Here is a 6,820-nt window from a genome sequence, read left to right as displayed (position 1 = left end):
AATTTATTCATAAAGGCAAAATACAAATGCCCCAAAATTCTAGGAGCCTAGAGAAAGGTCACCTTAAACTTGTCTCACAGCTTCAGGAGAGTTTTTATAAAGGTCACTGCATGAAATAAATCTTGTAAAATCCATAGTAGCCAGCTAGGCGTTGTGGTAATAAGATGACCACAGTGGAAGTGTGACTGATGAGACAGGGGCATTCCAGGCAGATTGACAGAATGAGAAAAGGCACATTACATGAGAAAAACCATGGAGTGTGGGCAGCTTTCATTTCCTGCAGATGTAAGAGTAGCCCATGTGAAGCTGAAGCTATAACCGAGATATGAAACTTTATCCCTACAGCCAATGAAGAGCCACTGTCAGGCTTTTGCTCTGGAGAGCTCTTTCCAGCAGCTGGGAGGCAGATGGGTTCCTGGGTCAGGTCAGCTGGCAGAGAACCCAGTTAGGTGACTGGGAATACTGGCCACTTAAGGAATGACTGAAACTCTTCGAGGATAGTGATAATATGAAAAAGAGAGCTCAAAGTTAAAAAAAAAATCTAAAAATCTGAATTACATGGGCAACGTTTGGAATGGGTGATTGGCTATGGGGCAGGGACAAGGTGAGGATATAGGAAACTATCAGGAAACGGCCTGGAACTTTGCCTTGATTAACTCAGTGAAGGATGATCCCTCCTTAAAAGAATATGGCCTATAGGCAAAGCAACTTTTAGAGAGACTCATACCCACATAGAGACTTAAACTCAATTTCTCACAATTTTCTAGAGCTAATGAGTTCCATCTAAGAGAAATGTATTTTCTAGAGGTAAAGAACTATGCATAAACTTTCTCTCTGAACATTGAAAGGTGATGCCACACTTGCTAAGACTTTAAATTCAGGGTCATCACTTCACTTACATGTTCAAACATTAGAATATAAATCTAAAAAAATTGGGAAAAGTTATTTAAACCTGAATGCAAAAGTAGCCAAATAACTATTTCATATAATAATCCAAAAGCTTGACCTATATAGAATGCTTCTATATATATATGAATATACATATTATGAATATATATGAATACATATATATGAATATATATGAATACATATATATGAATATATATATGAATATATATATGAATTCATATATATGAATATATATATATATATATATATATACAGGATGAGCACTCTTTTCTCACTACTAATCACAAATCTTACATAGTTTTTGCGATGGGCTGAGTTCTAAGTGTTTCCTCATTTCATCCTCATACAACCCTGTGTAATAGGCAGTGTTTTTTCTTATATTTTATAAAAGAGGAAAATGAGGCTGTGAGTCACACCCTAGAAGTGAGAGGCCTGGGACTGGGACGTGGATGGCCCAGGAACTTCAGTCAGGGAGGTGGGCTCTGGCCCTCAGCAGGTGAGGTACGTGCTCCAATTACACCCCCTTGCTTCGAGCTTGAAGTCCCAGCTTCCTCTCTTCATCCAGAAGCAACCTTTTGTAGCCACAGACATGGAGTTCCACCTCACCACGAGGTTTCCTGGCCAAACTGCTTATAATTCTGGTCTGTTTCTGGGCCATGGAGACTTCATTTTTGGAGGGTATTTTTACTCATGTATTTAATTATTAGTACTAAATACTTTATCTAGCAATCCAATAGGCTTGAAACTAAAAGGAATTATTACCCATGGGCTTATTCTGCCTTTGAAAAAAAGTATCTAACATCTTTCTAACCAAAGTAATACATTTTCACACATTAAAATAAATCATAAATTAAGCAGATTTAAATGTACTTAATTTTATCACACATAATCTTCATATTTTAGAGGATTAGCAAAGACTGTACTTAACAAACTCATCACAATGGGTCAGGAAACACACTTGACACACCACCACCAAAGAAATTATAGAACATCTTTGAGAATCTAAGAAAATAGTCTAGTCATTGGGAATCTAGGGATATATAAAAGATCTAACTCTATTTGAAAGGTAGTACAAAACTGGTCTTTACTGGAATTCACAAATAAAAATCAGGAAGGGGATGTTTATGTGGCTCAGTTAGTTGAGCATCCTACTCTTGATTTTTTGCTCAGGTCATGGTCTCAAGGTCATGAGATCAAGGCCTGCATGGGGCTCTGCACTCAGTGGGGAATCTATGTGAGATTCTCTCTCCAAGTCTCTCAGCCCCTTCCTCTGGCTAGCCCTCTCTCTCTCTCAAGTAAATAATAAATAAATAAATAAGGAAGGAAGGAAGGAAGGGTTTCTAAATATGTTTCTTTGTACATATTATTGTTCTTTACAATATAGATGGACTTATTACTATTTTACATATATTCAGAAACCTTTAAAAATATAAACTAATATTTGTTGAGTACTTACTGCATGACTAGTACATTTCTAAGTACTTAAATGTTTTAACTCTCTTAAACCTCAAAAAATGCATGCAGAAGTATTATTCCCATTTTACAGATGCCCACATAAACAAGTTGTTTACATAAGATCACAGAGCTAGTAAATGAAGGGAATATTTTGAAAATATTTAACTGATACCTTCTTTCTTACAATGTACTTCCATTAATTTAAAAACACAAAGTTATTTATCCCAAAAGGATATTAAAGTGCAACTTAAACTGGACAACGAAACTTATTTGATTAAAGACCGTGACATGCAACATGCTATAAGTATGACAGGATTTCTTGTTACTGGAAAAGTTGCTGGAGAAATTTTATGAGAAAGGTTTCTGCTGGAAATCGTGATTGAATTTTCTTCAATAAAGAACAGGAACACATGGCCTAAATTTAAGATAGGACATTGAAACAGAAACTGCTCTAATTATTTGAAGATATATATTCATCACAAACCTGAAGTGACAAAATTATGAGGCTACACAAGCAGCTGACAATTTTAGGGTGTTTCATCACGTTTGTATTTTGGTGAAATAAAAATGCTATATGTTCTTTTCTTTTTCCCATAAATTGTCTGATGGTGTTTAAGTTATTCATTACAGTCAAGTATTTTAAATGTAGTGATGATAGATTTATTTCTCTCCCTCCACAGTGCAGAGACAAATCCAATACTGCTGAACAGAATAGTGTAGTATTAAGCAGAAAGAAAAGCAAAGTGTCTTTTGTTTCCTAATCTAAAAAGTAACTCATGATATTCCTTGCTTTCATTAATATCCATAAAATAGAGATTTGTACTTAATTATACATGAAAGCAGGAGAAATGGCACAGCCATTTTGGAAAAGAGCTCAGTAGTTTCATAAACTGTTAAACAGATACTATGTTTGCCCACACCTATGTATGACTGCTTCACTCAACCAAGAGAAAAGGAAATGTATGTGTGTAAAAAATTGGTGCCTGAATGATTATAGAAGCTTTATTTGTAGTAACTCTAAACTGGGGGAAGAAACCCAAAGCCCAAATGCCCATCAACAGATGCACGGATAAACATATTGTGGGATACCCAAACCTGGGAATATTACTTAGCAATAAAAATAAATGAACTACTGACACATGCAACACTGTGAATAAATCTCAAAAAAAAAAAAAATATTGTAAGTGACAGAAACCAGGCCACCACCTCTAAAAAACAGTGTTCATACTGTATAAATCCACATAGAAACTGACTTACAGTGACAGAAAACAGATTAGTGGTGACTTGGGGGAAGGGAGCAAACAGGGAGAGAAAGGTGGGAGGGATGGAAAGAAAGTACAAGAACTCTGGGGAGATGAATATGTTCACAATCTTTGTTTTGATGATTGTGTGTGTGTGTGTGTGTGTGTGTGTGTATGAAAATGCATCAAGTCATATAATTCAGTAATACAAGTTATATAATTCATAATAGTCTATTTATGTCAATTATACCACAATCCAACTCTTCTTTTTAAAATAAATTCAAAAAGAATGTTAAGTAATTTAAAATCACTTTTTTTTTTTAAAGATTTTATTTATTTATTTGACAGACAGAGATCACAAGTAGGCAGAGAGGCAGGCAGAGAGAGAAAGAGAGAGAGGAGGAAGCAGGCTCCCTGCTGAGCAGAGAGCCCGATGTGGGACTCGATCCCGGGACCCCGAGATCATGACCTGAGCCAAAGGCAGCGGCTTAACCCACTGAGCCACCCAGGCGCCCCTAAAATCACTTTTAATCGGCTTAACCATGGATCAACAGTATGGAAAGCTATTCACTTATTCACTTATTCACTGTTATCTTAGAACAGCTATGAGAGTCTAACTGTATTGCATTTACATTTTTTCCCTGAGTGTACTTAACAGATTGTAACAGCTTGATGAAGGTAATCTAAATAATGTTTTCAAATGGGTTTCTTTTATTTGCCATATGAGCGACTAATACATCAAAGAGCATATTCTTGTTAAAATCTTCATGTAGTGAACTTTTTAAAGTGGACACTGGATTTCCACTAATAAAAAAAAGACAGATTTTTTTAATCCATTCCATAGTTAACTTTCTTTGCTATTACATTATCAAATTATTGACTCTTCTCTTCCAGATAGTCGTGTAAATTACTGTTAATTTTCAGAAATAGCTGAATTGTACTTATTTTATGTAGATGTATAGACAGAACGATGGATGACCCTGTTCTCAAATCCTCCAATTCCTAATTATAGTGGCCAAAAGATCGTCCATTATGCCAGCCTGCTGACTATCCCTAACGCCACTGTGGTTCATAGCTGGAAAACGTTTATCCCAAGACTGCTTGAGACTTACCTTAAATCTTAGAAACCATGGGCTCCACCTAGTGGCCTCTCCCCCAGTTGGTATTATGGTTTTAAATCTTGCATTTAGCTCTTCTGTTCATTGCATTATTTAAATTGTTTTAGTAAAATTATAAACTAACAACTATGTTCTGTTTAAAAAACAGATAACCTTGTTTTCATCCTTTTTCCAATTATTTAACCTTACTACTATAGTGTTTAATATCATGATTTTATTTGATTCATTCTAAATGGAAAGAAAATGGTATCATTTTTTTAATGGTAGGGAAGTGGAGAGATGCAACTGCATTTTTCTAAAATGCGAGTCTATTAACCACTGTGTCTAATCTCCAACATTATGTCAAAGGAAATTAATCTAACGATTCCCTGATATAAATTATACAAAGCAATGGGCTCATGATCATGGTTACAAGTTTTCTATAGCTTTTTATTTGCAAACATTTGCTCTTTGAGACACCTTATATTTTTAATTTGAAAAATTGTAATTACATTGGTTCATATTTAGATTATATAGGAATTTATTAAATGCCAGTTAGGATTCCTGAAATGATCACACCTTTTGCTCACCAGATAAAAGACACTCGGGGAATTAGATTGTGTCACCTATGAATATGCACATTCCACTTCCACTGGCTCAGACCAGTGGGAAAATATATGTCATCCAACATGTCAGAGAGGGACTCTAAACATTACAAAACTTCTGAGAAGCATATTTTGAGCCCGGAGCCAGAAACTCATCCTCTGCTCCTTTTATCGGTGCTTGAACTTGTTTTACTTTCCTACCTGCTATCCCCTCCACTCATTCTCCAACCCACATGCATTTGCCCATGAATGCACAGGGACACACACACACACACACACACACAGTTTTCCTAGCTCTTGTGACTACAACTAGAATATACTCAGCGTTTTAACTCATACCAGAGACAGACTGATGGGAAGAACATTTTAGGGTAACCAAGGGTGGAGGCTAGGGATTGGTGGAGGATATCACACCTTGCAAGAGCATTCCTTGTCCAATTTTAGAACTAGGTTGAGGTCATCTGCCTAAAAGGCTTCCAGGCGACAGAAGTCATCAGGCTCTTGCCAAAAGGCCTGGGAAGGCAGAGGGTGCCGGCAATCCTCTCTCCCAGAGCCCTGGTGATGCAGCTGTTGCATGAGTTGCACAGCACCTGCTCACAGGACCACCAAGAAGAGCAATGATACTGCAACATCAGAGATGCCTGGACAATGCTGGGATGAGAACAGGGTGAGGACGAATTGTTTTATCCGTGTCCCCTATATAGATCGGTGTAATCCCTGGGATAGCTCACATGATCAGTGAAGACTGCACTAAAAAGAAAAGAGAGCCCTTAGCTCCTGCTTTACCATCGAGTTGCTATGTAACACTGTGCCGTTTTATTTTGAGTTAAAACATAAAATGAACATTATATATCTATATATCTAATACATATATTGATATATATTAAATATATATTTAATTTTTTTCCTTGAATTAATCTGAGTGTATTAAAAAAATACACAAAATGTTGATGACCAATAGCTTAGTGGTAGACCAATAGCTTAATGCATTTTTCAGAATTAATTCAGGAGCGTATTGACTCTCTTTATGGGGAGGAGGACCTCTCCCCCATACCTTTTAGGAAAACCTCTAAGGTTTCAACTGGCTTACCACAAAACTTTTAAATACATTCATAATCTAGGAAGGAGACCACAGTGCCTACTCTCTTCTCTTCTGCCCTCTTTCATTCAGGATTACAAGTAGGACTCAAATGTAAACAACTCTTCTATAAGCTAAAGCCAGAGCACACAATATAGAACATTTATGTGATGAAGATATTAGGAGTCATATATAAGATATAATCATATGCACATGTTTGGTGAGACACACAGGAGCCCTGTGGTTCTTATGGTTAGTGGTGATTTCAAAGCACATGGCTTTGAAAACGGTTGCTGTAGAGACAAGCAATTTACAGAATCTCAAACCTAGAGAATTAATTTTAATAACTTCCATCAAGAAGCAATATAGCATTGCAGTTGATAACACAGTCCCCGGTGCCAGGTTGCAGGGGTGCAAATCCTCATTCATCGTTTG

This window comes from Mustela nigripes, chromosome 1 (genome assembly GCF_022355385.1).
Source record: "Mustela nigripes isolate SB6536 chromosome 1, MUSNIG.SB6536, whole genome shotgun sequence".
NCBI classification, from domain to species: domain Eukaryota; kingdom Metazoa; phylum Chordata; class Mammalia; order Carnivora; family Mustelidae; genus Mustela; species Mustela nigripes.
The sequence above is the reverse complement of the archived record's forward strand: the minus strand, read 5'-3'. Positions refer to the sequence as shown.